Below are 12,593 nucleotides of genomic sequence, written 5' to 3' on the forward strand. Positions count from 1 at the left end.
CCGGCTATTTCCAAGGACTTAAGTGTTAATCTATCTCCCAGGAGCTAGGTAAGGCCAAACCTTTCTTTGAAATATGCAGGCTTTGGACAACCCTGGTGAGTAAATCTTTTAGTTCACAGTGCTCCTAATCAGTTACATCAATATCACCTTGGAACTTGTTAGATGTGTAAATTCTCATGATCACCCTAGATTTACTAAACCAGAAACTCTCAGAATGGAACCCAGCCATCTGCTTTAAGCCTTCTAGGCTGGATTCTGATGTAGGCTAAAGTTTGGGAATCTCTGACCTAGAGGGTCCTGAGCTGAGATAAACGCAGAAGAGGAGTGGGGATTCACCCCACACACAGTTGTTGAGACTCCCAAAAGCCTTTGGAAAGGAAGCATCTAACACTAGGGGCAAGGGCATCCACTGGGGAAACAGACTGGACAGGCTAGCCAGGAGCCAACAAGAAGCATAGCACTATGGGAATGACCTAGGATAAAATCCCCATGACCTTCACCAAGCAACACAGGTTGTCAGCTCAAGACCCTAAGAGGGTACGTCCCTGGCCACTGTTCCCTCATAGCCTGGAGACCCTTTTGGGCCTTAGAACTGAGGTAGCCAAACAGTGTTGGGAGAGCAGGAGTTTTGTAGTCAGATAAACCTGACCTCTACTGAAAGCCAGAAGTTGAGAGAACCAAAGCTGGTGTTCAGATCAGGAATGGGGCTAGCAGGTCACAACCTGCTCCTTGTCCCAGACACAGGTCCTCCCTGCCATCTCTTTCGCTGAGCAACCTTAGGCATGTCTCTTATTGTCAGTGTCCTTATCTCTGAAAGAGGAACAAGACCTGGCAGAAGTATGAAGAGGATGAGAGGGACTATAGGAAAAGCACCTCACTGGCCCTCCAATCAGTGTTTCCACTGGACTAGACTGCTCACAGGTAAATGCCAGAAACCGGGGACAGTTTCAGACCCAGCTTCTTCGTTCCACTCCCGGCTTGAGTTATGAAGAGCCCAGAGTCTCCTATGCCCAGGCCCTGGGAGAAGAAACTTCCACCCCGGATTAGTTAAAGGAACAGAGGGAAGCAAGCCTGGTGGGAGAGGGTACGCAGTCCAGGAAGGCTGCTCAGAGATGAGGTCTGTGCCTTGTGGGACACTGAAGCAAGATTTCTGCAGACCCAGCTGCCAGGGTGTGGAGGAAATGGCATGGGCCGGAAGGGAGAGGTAGCTGGACATGGCATCTGTCCACCCCAAATACTGAACCCTTGAGGGAGTCTTTCTTGGCTCCAGAAACAAAGGCTGTTTCGTGCCTAAGCAGGAAGTAGGGAAAGAATGAGGTGGTTTTGTGAATGCCACCTCCTCCCCTAGGGCTACCACCAGGTTGGAGCAGGCATGGAGAAGGGGGAACATGTTAGGATCCTCTCTCCTCCCACACTGACCCCTGCTCCGTTCCCACCAAGTCACTTTTGTGCCATCTGCTGGTAATTATGGGAATAATTCTGCCCGGAACCTGCCTGGGCCTGCTTCCCAGACAACAGTATGGAACTCAGGACACATAACAGAGTAGGTGGCCTTGGCTACCCCAGTTCCTGCCCCAAACCTCAGCAGGAATGTAAGGCCCCAGGAGGATCAGCTCACTTGGCTACTACTATAAACCTGCACAGACAGGCCCTGCCTCTTGGCCAGATGCCAAACTCGCCAACTAAGAGACAGAAGAGAGGCAACTTGGCATCTGGGGACAGCTCCATCTTCTCCTAGTGCCTGCCAGGTTTGTGGAATCCTTGGTTTCATTCTTAGGAGCCTGGCTCAGATTTCACAGAACTCACACTGACCCAACCAGAAATCTAGACAGGTGCCTGTTCAAAGTACAAAAGCCTTTTTTTTTTTTTTTTTTTTTTTGTGGTTTTGGCCAGGGCTGGGTTTGAACCCACCATCTCCGGCATATGGGACCGGCGCCCTACTCCTTGAGCCACAGGCACCACCCCTACAAAAGCCTTTTGAAAGCCCAGGTGCCCCACACCAGCCTCAGGCTCTAAAGGGCTTGAACTTATTGCTTCTGACATCTTTGTTGTTGGCATCTTTCTTAACACACACAAACTGCATAACTCCAGGAATCAGACCATTGCACCAAAATAGGACTAAAAACTGTTCTCAGCCCCTGTTCCTCCCCTCCCCCTGAGTTTTACTCTCCTTTTTGGTACTCCTTGGTATTCCTTGTACCCAATCTATTTCCTAAACAGTTCCTGAATTCATCCTGCTTTCTCTGTTGTTCCCACAACCACTATCCTAGTGCAGACTTCTTGCCCAAAATGCTAAAACAATCACTTAACTCAGGGGTTAGCAAATTTTTTCTGGAAAAGGACAGATAGCAAATAATTTTAGACTCCACTGGCCAAGAGACAAAATTGAGGATTTTATGTAGGCAATCTTGTATAAAACAGTCTCTGGCACAACTCTTCAGCTCTGCCATTGCAGTCAAAAGCAGCCATAGGCCACGTGTGGTGGCTCAGCCCTATAATCCTAGCATTTTGGGAGGCCACGGCAGGAGGATCACTCAAGGCCAGGAGTTTGAGACCAGACTGAGCAACATAGTGAGACCCCATTTCTACAAAAATTAGCCAGGCATGGAGGTGCATGCCTATAATCCCAGCTACTTGGGAGGCTGAGGCAGGAGGATTGCCTGAGCTCAGGAGTTTGAGGTTGCAGTGAGTTATGACAATCCCACTGCACTCCAGTGTGGGTGACAGAGCAAGAAACTGTCTCAAAGAAACAGGTAGCCATAGACAATACATAAGTGAATGAGCATGGCTACGTTCCAATAAAATTTTACTTGAATTTCACCGAGATTTGAATTTCATATACTTTTTCATGTGTCACAAATATTAATCTTTTGTTTTTCAGCCTTTTAAAAATGCTTTCTTAGGCGGCACCTGTGGCTCAGTGAGTAGGGCGCCGGCCCCATATACCGAGGGTGGTGGGTTCGAACCCAGCCCCCGCCAAACTGCAACAAAAAAAATAGCCAGGCGTTGTGGTGGGCGCCTGTAGTCCCAGTTGCTCGGGAGGCTGAGGCAAGAGAATCGCGTAAGCCCAAGAGTTAGAGGTTGCTGTGAGCCGTGTGACGCCACGGCACTCTACCCGAGGGCGGTACAATGAGACTCTGTCTCTACAAAAAAAAATGCTTTCTTAACTCATGATTGGTACAAAAACAGGCCCACCAGCCATAGTTAGGAAATGTCCAGAGGGCCCCTCCTTGGGCAGTAGGGGTGCTTACTTAGAAGCAGTCTGCTAGGGTGGTGCCTATGGCTCAAGGAGTAGGGCACCAGCCCCATATACCGGGGGTGGTGGGTTCAAACCCAGCCCCGGCCAAAACTGTAAAAAAAAATAAAAAAGGGAACCAATCTGAGAATGGCACGACCAGGACAGCATGCTAGGGCTATCCCAATCCAGAGAACCGAGCAAGGTGTTATCTCAACACTGACTCCTCTACTTACAAGCTAGATGACTTGGTATACTTATTCAACCTCTACAAACTTTCATTTCCTTACTGAGAAAGTCGAGCTGCTATATCTACCTGATAGGAAGTTAGTTCAGATAAACATTTGTTGGGCCCCCACTCTGTTCCAGAGATGCAGGGGCAGGGTAGGGGACATATAGAGATAAATAGGACACAGTCTCTGGCCTGGAGAAGCTCACATTCAAAGACACTTTAAAATCGTGGGTTGCGACCCCCTCCCAGTGAGTCATAAAATCAGAGTCATGATCAATATTTTTATCAATGAACCAGTTAGAATAGTTTAAAAACATCGGGGTATTGGGCGGCACCTGTGGCTCAAGGAGTGGGGCCCTGGTCCCATACGCAGGAGGTGGCGGGTTCGAACCCAGCCCCGGCCCAAAACCACAAAAAAAAAAAAAACATCAGGGTATTACACATAATGAAGATAAGTAGTCCTTTTTTTTTTTTTTTTTTGAGGCAGAGTCTCACTTTGTCAACCTCTGTAGAGTGCCTTGGCATCACAGCTCATAGAAACCCAAACTCTTGAGCTTAAGCAATTCTCTTGCTCAGCCTCCCCAGTAGCTGGGACTACAGGTGCCTGCCACAACACCTGGCTATTTTTTAATCTTTTTTTTTTTTTTTTTTTTTAAGTTTTTGGCCTGGCCTTGGTTTGAACCCACCACCTCCGGCATATGGGGCCAGTGCCCTACTCCTTTGAGCCACAACACCTGGGAATTTTTAGAGACGGGGTCTCACTCTGGCTCAGGCTGGTCTCAAACTTGTGAGCTCAGGCGATCCACCTGCCTCGGCCTCCCCAGAGTGCTAGGATTACAGGCACGAGCAAGCATGCCCAGCCAGTAGTACTTTTTGAAACTTTTGTTTCAATTTAGAAGAAGAAAACACATACATGTATGCACCCATCATAATGTAAAGTATTTCTAATGGTGAAATGTGGTACTAGGAATTTAAAAGTGGGTTTGTGCACTGGTCTAGGGAGTTACTGAAAGGATTAAATGAAATTGGGGTACAGGGATTCAGGGCTACTATAACAAACTGGGCAGCTTAGAACACAGAAATCTGTTCTCTCCACAGTTCTGGAGGCTAAAGGGCCAAAATCAAGGTGCTTACAGGGCTATGCTCTCTCTGAGACCAATAGGAGACAATCCTTCCTTGCCTCTTCCACCGTCTGGTAGCAGTAGGAGGTCCTTTTCTTGAAGCTGCAGTATTTCAATCTCTGCCTCCATTACCACATAGCGTCTTCCCCTCCTATGTCTGTGTCTCTCTCCCTCATTCTTTTCTTATAATTATGCACCCTCTACTCCAGTGTGACCTTGTACCATAATCCCATCTCCATTCTGTGGTACTGAGGGTTAGGGTTTCTACATATTTTTTTGGAGAGCACAATCCAACCTAAAATAGTATAAGACAGTGCTCAGCATCACATCAGACTCTCGGGGAGAGTTCTTTGGGATCGTCCCTGCAGAGAGCCACCCTGGGAGCACTCAAGTGCCTATAACTCTACAGCATTAAGTGTAGGTGCTAGAGTTGGGAAATCCCAATGCAGAATTCTGGGAATGCAAAACATACTTCTCTAAGGGCACACCAAATAATAACTTCATTATTCTAAGCCTCAGTTTCCCTGTCTATAAAAGGGAGATAATTGCACTATGACTGTCATATGTTAAACACTCAGAAGACACTGGTTTCCTTCCCCACCCCCATGGTCTTCACTTTCCCCTTCTCAGGCATTCTGTCTCTGCCCAGTGAAGCCCAGGGCTGAGCACTTCCAGACCCTGTCCCCTCAGGACCAGGAAACAGCTGGCACACTGTCTGTGACATAGTAGACAGTAAATGATCATTATTATATGACATTTTTGCTGCCTGGAGCAACTGAAAACCAGACATGAAGTCCATCGATGTCTCTCACTCCTATTATCCTTTCTACCAGTATCACTCTTTTTTTTTTTGCAGTTTTTTTTTTTTTTTTTTGGCCGGGGCTGGGTTTGAACCCGCCACGTCTGGCATATGGGACCAGCGTTCTACCCCTTTGAGCCACAGGTGCCGCCCCTATTATCTTTTCTAACATACAAACCTCTTTGAATCTCAAGAATCCCTCGAGGTGGACGCCATGGTTCCTATTTCACAGAGGAGGAAACTAAGGCTAGGTGGTTTAGGCAGGGGTGGGGCAAGGATTTCACCCAAATGATCTGAAAACCCATGCACTCAACAGTGTCACAATCTCTTCAGCCCCATGGACCTTACCCTCAATTCCATGTCAGCCACATCCAGGATCCTCAACTGCTCCCTCTTCCAGAACTCAAACCCCAACATCTCACATTGGCACTGTCACCCCAATGTTCCTCATCCCCTGAGCCCCTCATCCTCTTCTAGGGCCCATCCTTTTTCTCCTAATCTTTCAGTCCCCTCCCTGACATCATTTTCCTTCCCTAAGAAGCCTAGAACATTCAGTTGTTCATCAACACCACAAATACTCATGATCCCCTGGTCCCCTTCACCCACCATGAATTTGCCATCCTGGGTTAATCCCACCACCCATCTTCGCTGACCCTACATGCAGGCAGTCAAGCATTGCTGGGAAAAACTCCTGCTTCCTGGCAGGTTGGAAGAATAACTTCATTATTCTCAGCCTCAGTTTCCCTGTCTATAAAAGGGAGATAATTGCACTATGACTGTCATATGTTAAACACTTAGAAGATACTGGTTTTCTTCTTCACCAGAACAAGTGAAGGGCCCTGACCTCAGCTCAGGGGCCTCCTGGGGCCACCTCACTTTGCCTTATTCCCAGAGGCGAGTGTTTGTTCTCAACTTCCACCTCTCTCCTCGTGCCTCTACCCTCCACTTGCCTCCTGCGCGTTGAATTAAATGAGACAAGCTTCTCAATCTCTCTCGCTGGGTTTATTTTACCTTGTGTGCGCGCGTAGGAGAAGGACGTGCCAATGCTCCCCCTCCGGCTTAACAAAGAAAACTCACAGGTATTTATACCTTCTAGAAAACAGAGATGTGAATTTAAATATTATTGCCAGGGCAACACATTATTAAGGAAGACAAGCAATCAGAATCACAAGCTTTTTAAAAGTTAAAGGTTACTTTCACAGGACAAAGCAACAGCCTCTTAAATTGAATTGTCTGACAAGATTCTCTTGTTAGAGATAACATTTGCAAGGATGATTTACATCAGGCAGAAAAGGATCTGCTTCTATTTCTGCTGCTACAGAAGAGGGAACATTTTCTCCTTATCATAATGAGGGGGTGTTTTGTTTTGTTTTGTTTTGTTTCTGGGTTGTTTTATTGTTATCATTTTTGGTTTGGGTTTTCTGTTACCACCAGTTAGAAGGACTTGGAGTTTTCAAGGCAGCACTGGGTTAACCTCAAGTCTGCAGCTCCTGTCACCCACTGGCTGGCAATCAGCTTACAAGACCCTCAAACAGTACCTACAACATTCTCCTACATCAGGGCTTGTCACACTTGAATGTGCACAGGATTCACTCAAAAGCAATCTAGGATATATACAGAATATGAAAACATCACATTGTATATCCCGGAAGTATATACAATTATTAATTGTCAATTAAAGTTCTAATTTAATTTAATTTTTTCTTTGAGACAGAGTCTGGCTCTGTTGCCCAGAGTGCCATGGTGTCGTAGCTCACAGCAACCTCAGACTCCTGGGCTCAAGCGATCCTCCTGCCTCAGCCTCCCAAGTAGCTGGGACTACAGACACTCAATACAATACCCAGCTAGTTTTTCTATTTTTAGTAGAGACTGGGTCTCCCTCTTGCTCAGGATGGTCTCAAGGTCCTAAGCTCAAGGGATCCACTAGCCATGGCCTCCTAGAGTGCTAGGATTACAGGTGTGAGCCACAGCACTCACCCTCCTCTGCCTTTTCCTAAATCCTCTTCATTAGCTTCTTCCCAGCCAAAACTGCTCTTGTCAAGGTCACCAAAGACCTCCATGCTGACAAACCCCATAGCCAGCCTTCTGCTTCTCATGTGACCCCTTAGCAGCACTTGACAGTGTCCACCTCCTCACTTAGTCTCCAGGACCACACCCTCCTCTGCACCTCACTGATTCCTCTGAGTCTCCACTGCTGGCTTGTCCCCATTCCTCTAACCTCTGAAGAGCTGGGTCCTTGGTCTTCTTCTCTTCCCTCTCCATACTTACTCCCCTGGTCATCTCATGGCTTTAAATACCAGCTGCACACATGACTCCCAAATTCACATCTCCAGCCCAGGTCTCTCCATGAGCACCAGAGCAGTACATTCAACTGACATCTTGACATTTCCACTTGAAAGTCTAAGATCTTAAAGGCATATGTCCCAAACTGAGTTTCCTCTTTCCTCTTTTAAACCCACTCCTTCTGCAGTCTTCCCAATCTCATTTAATGGCAAATCCAATCCTCTATCTGCTCAAGACAAAAACCTTAAAATCATCCATGACTCTTCTATGTCTGGGGCTGCACTACCCTCATTGGTTCCACTGTGCAAATTAGAAACAGGAGCCTCTTCAGTGCAGGGCAGTACCACAGGTGCACTGGACTTGGCAACTGGACAGAGCCCTTTGCGAGAAGACAACCTCCTTCGTCCTTGAACTCAGGACACACCAGTGCCATTGCAAATGGAACACGTTCTGAATTTCAGTATGGCTCAACACCCCGGAGGATGGCCAATACTTTTATGCCCAACCACACACATCTTGGCAGTACGCCCCCACAGTGGCAGCACCCCAGGCCGTTACAGTTAAAAGACAATTGTACTTCCTATTTCTTCCTGCTTGCTTCCTGCCCACTTTCCAAGTGTGGTCCTGCTTCCTCCTGGCAGCTCCTGATGGGCTTCCAATAAATTCTTTTGTTGCTTAAGAAGACCAGGCACTCCAACTGATACTATTTAGAAACATGTGCAAATGCCTCTCACCCTTGAAACTAGAAAAATCCATTTTTCCACCTTCCCCCAGAAGTGCTCTGTAGAAGACCACCAATGATTTCCTTGTCACCAAACCTGGAGGCCACTTGGAACAGCTCTGCTCTGACACTGACTTGGCCTCTTCTTGTCTCCGCAGCCCCAACCCCAAGGCTCTGTTCTCTTCTGGTCTCCCTTCTTTGGGAGGTCCTTTCCACTGTCTAGCCTGTAGACATTGCCAGTCTTCAGGGCTCCAATCTCACCCTCTGCCCTCCTCAGCCCACACGCTCACCAGGGCGTCATTTATCCTCATGGCATATCCCCCCACCTCTACCCCAGGGGCTCCCACATCTTGCCCTGTGCTGAGCTGTAGACTCTTCCCTGCTGGAAACCTCCACCTTCAAGCCCAAGGGCATCTAAACTCAGCACATCCACATGGAGCTGACCACCTTCCTGCCCACAGCCACTTCTTCTCCTGCCTCCCCCACTCAGCTGATGGTCCCAGCCTACAGCTCCCTTCTCCCCTAACATCTAGTCCACCCCATCTAGGCAGTCACAAAATCCTAGAGCTTCCCCTTTTGAAACATCTCTCCTAGTCATCCCCTCCTCTCCAACCCCACAGCCTCTGCCCTTAACTTCTGAATCTTCCTAGCCTACTCCAGCAACCTCCTAAATGGCCCCTGGCCCCCAATCTCAGCCACCAGAAACTTCTTCCTCCACAACAGCAGGGCCAGAGTGTGCTTTCTGGAACTAAAACCTGACCGTGTCACTCCCTGCCAAGAACAAGGGCAATGTTCCTTTCCTTGTTCTTGTCTGAGCTTGTTACACGGGTTCTGGTGTCCCTCCCAGACCTTCTGAATCAGGACATCCTGGACAAAAATTCAGAACTTTTCTTTCTTCCTTTTCTTTTCTTTTTTTTTTTATTTATTGTTGAGGATTCATTGAGGGTACAAGAAACCAGAACTTTTCTTTCTATTCATTGTTCTCAGCCACAACTAAGTAAGTTTGGAAAACATTGACCTGCTCTGAGAATCACATCCTTGGAGATTCCAATTCAGTGGGAAGTTGGATGGAATTTTTCCAGAGGATTCTGCATAACCAGGCTGGGAACTAGTTTATATACCTGGTAAAATACAGATAACTTGATGCCCTATGTGCTTCAGCCCCTGGTTGGCTCTCGTCACTCTCTTAAACTGCCCAGAACCATGTTCTCTGCCCTACTTATAGGTCCTTGCACTCACATGCTGTCTCAACTGAGCAGTGGCACACAATGTCCGTTCTACTTCATGGCCATCTCCTACACAGGAGTCACATGAATGCCTACTGGTGCCTCAATCTCAGCTCAAATGAAGGCTCCACGAAGCTTTCCCTGACCCCTCCAGTGTTAAATGTTCCTCTGTTCTCACAGGGCCTGGTCACTGCTGCCCTACAACCTTTATCTCAGGGCTGCAATTATTTACATATCTGTTTCCACTCCTAATCAGTGATGCCCAGATCAGCAGAGCAACATTTCAGTCTCCTTTATGTCCCCAAAATGTAGCACATTGACTGACACGGGAAGAATGACTCCAGCTGATGGAAATGTCCCCCTCCCAAACCCAAGGGCTGGGAATTACCCAGTGCATCTGGAAAGGACCAAGTCCTGGATCCAAATAGCAGCTCCACTCTGTCCACTAGAGTCCCTTTTCTTCTCTGAGCCCTCAGCCTCCTGTGAGCAAGGTTCCCAGTCTTCACAAGTGTGTCACACTGACTTAAAATAAAAGTTAAGGTCTCGTCAAACCAATTCTCATTTAGTAGTGCCCTTAACCTTTAAGAGGAGGCCTCAGTGCTTAGAATGTCAAGTATTTGTTCTTTTGAAGCCTGGAAATTGTTGTCAGGATAGAGGCTTCTTTACTTCTGTACCCAGGAAGTTGAGGATGGTACCAGGGACAGTACAACTCAAAAACTTTTCATTGGGGCGGCTCCTGTGGCTCAAAGGAGTAAGGCGCCGGCCCCATATGCCGGAGGTGGCGGGTTCAAACCCAGCCCTGGCCAAAAACTGCAAAAAAAAAAACTTTTCATTGATTGAAGGAACGGTAGCAGTCTTTCCCTTGGTGCAGTATGATGCACCTCCCCATGTCAAATGAACCCTGCTGAAGCTCAGACTGCCCTGGAAAGAGGCATTCTGGTCCCAGTTTCCTCTTCTGTACTAACAGGTAAGAATTTCTTCTTCACAGGGGGGTTGGCAGCTTAATGAGACAGCTTCTAAGACTGCATTTGGTGCTCAGTTTCCTCACTTTCTTCTTTAACATAGGAAATGAGGGGCAGCGGCTTAATGGCACAGCTCTTGCAGATTCCAGAGGGCCTTCAAGTTGATGTTCCCATTGTTCCTCTACAGCACAGAGGTTAAGGGAGACAGGGTATCACCTGAACCCCACCCAGCATCATTGCAAACCGAGCATTCTGGGGCTTCCCCAGGGTGACACCAGCTGTATAGGGCAGAAATAAAAATAAAATAGCCAGATATGGTGGCTGCCTACCTTGCCTTCCCAGAGTACTAGCATTACATGCATGAGCCACCAAGCCTCATTGTTTTTGTTTTGAGAAAGTCTCACACTGTTGCCAGGATAGAGTGCAGTGGTGTCATTACAGCTCACTGCAACCTTAAACTCCTGGGCTCAAGGGATCCTCCCACCTCATCCTCAGCCAGCTGGGACTACAGTCATGTGCCTGGCTAATTTTTCTATTTTTTTTGAGACAGCACCTCAAGCTGTCACTTTGGGTAGAGTGCTGTAGCATCACAGCTCACAGCAACCTCAAACTCCTGGACTTGAGCGATTCTCTTGCCTCAGACTCCCAAGTAGCTGGGACTACAGGCGCACACCACAATGCCCAGCTATTTTTTGGTGTAGTTGTCGTTGTTTGGCAGGCCCAGGCTGGATTTGAACCCGTCAGCTCTTGTGTATGTGGCTGAGCCCTAGCCGCTGAGCTACAGGCACTGAGCCTTAGAATAGTTTTTTTTTTTTAAGTGAAAAATTTACAGTAAGTTGCAAAGCACATAACCATGCTGAGGCATAAAAACTGTGTCAGAGGGGAGGCCAGGAGGCAAAAGAAGGACAAAGGGGAGGGCTGGAGCTAGGGCCCTGGGAAAGGACATGGGAGAGGGAAGGGGGGTCACCTCAGGAAGAGACCCAGAGCAGACAAGAGCTAGAAGGAAGAAAGAGAAAGCCTAGGTGGAGAGCCCTGGCTGGGTTTGTCCTCTCAGGAACTGTACAACAGCAGTACTTCTCCCTTCACAGGCTTTCAGGCACAGTTGCAGGGAAAGGCCAACAAAGGTAAGCAAACAAGGTCTGGGCCTTTTCCTTCTTAAATTTTTTAGAGAGACAGGGGTCTGGCTATCTATATTGCCCAAGTTGGTCTTGAACTCCTGGCTTCAAGTGATTCTCCCTAAGTGCTGGAATTATAGGTGCCAGCTATCACACAGCTTAACTTTGACTTTAACCAGGCTCACTGGTAGTCTGCCTAAATGGGAAGTGGAGAGGCCAGTTGGGGGACTTGCTCCTGCAACCTGCCATAAAACACTTAATAGAATGGTGGAGGTGGGAGAAGTGTCTGAATCCCACATTTATTCTGCAGCTACCTGCAGATCCACAGCCTTTGGCCCTCCCAGCTTTCTTATGGAAAAGAATACAGGTCACAGGCAGGGGCTTCCTTCCCATCCTCTGTGCCTTGTGGTGAGCATAGGCCTCTGAAGATATCCCAGTATAGAAGACGGCTAGGCCAGGTGCAGTGGCTCAGGGCTGTAGTTCCAGCACTCTTTGAGGCTGAGGCTGGAGGATCACTTGAGGCCCAGGAGTTCAAGACCAACTTGAGCAACACAGTGAGACACACACCCCCGCCCCAATAAAAAATTTAAAAACTAGCCAGCCCTGATAGGATACGCCTAAAGTCCCAGTTACTCAGGAAGCTGAGGTGGGATAATGGCTTGAGTCCAGGAATTCAAGATTATAGCGAGCTGTAATTGCACTACACTTCAGCCCAGGAAATAAGAGACTCTGTCTCTATAAAAAGATCAAAATAAGATCACGTCTCTCTGCTTTCACCATATCCACCATACCACAAATGTTTTGTCTTATTTCTTCTCCATCTCCCCATGACAACTTTAGCCCTAAAAAGGCAGAGATTTTTGTACTTTATTCCCTGCTATAACCAGAAGACCTTGGAC

This window comes from Nycticebus coucang, chromosome 14, assembly GCF_027406575.1.
Source record: "Nycticebus coucang isolate mNycCou1 chromosome 14, mNycCou1.pri, whole genome shotgun sequence".
NCBI lineage: Eukaryota > Metazoa > Chordata > Mammalia > Primates > Lorisidae > Nycticebus > Nycticebus coucang.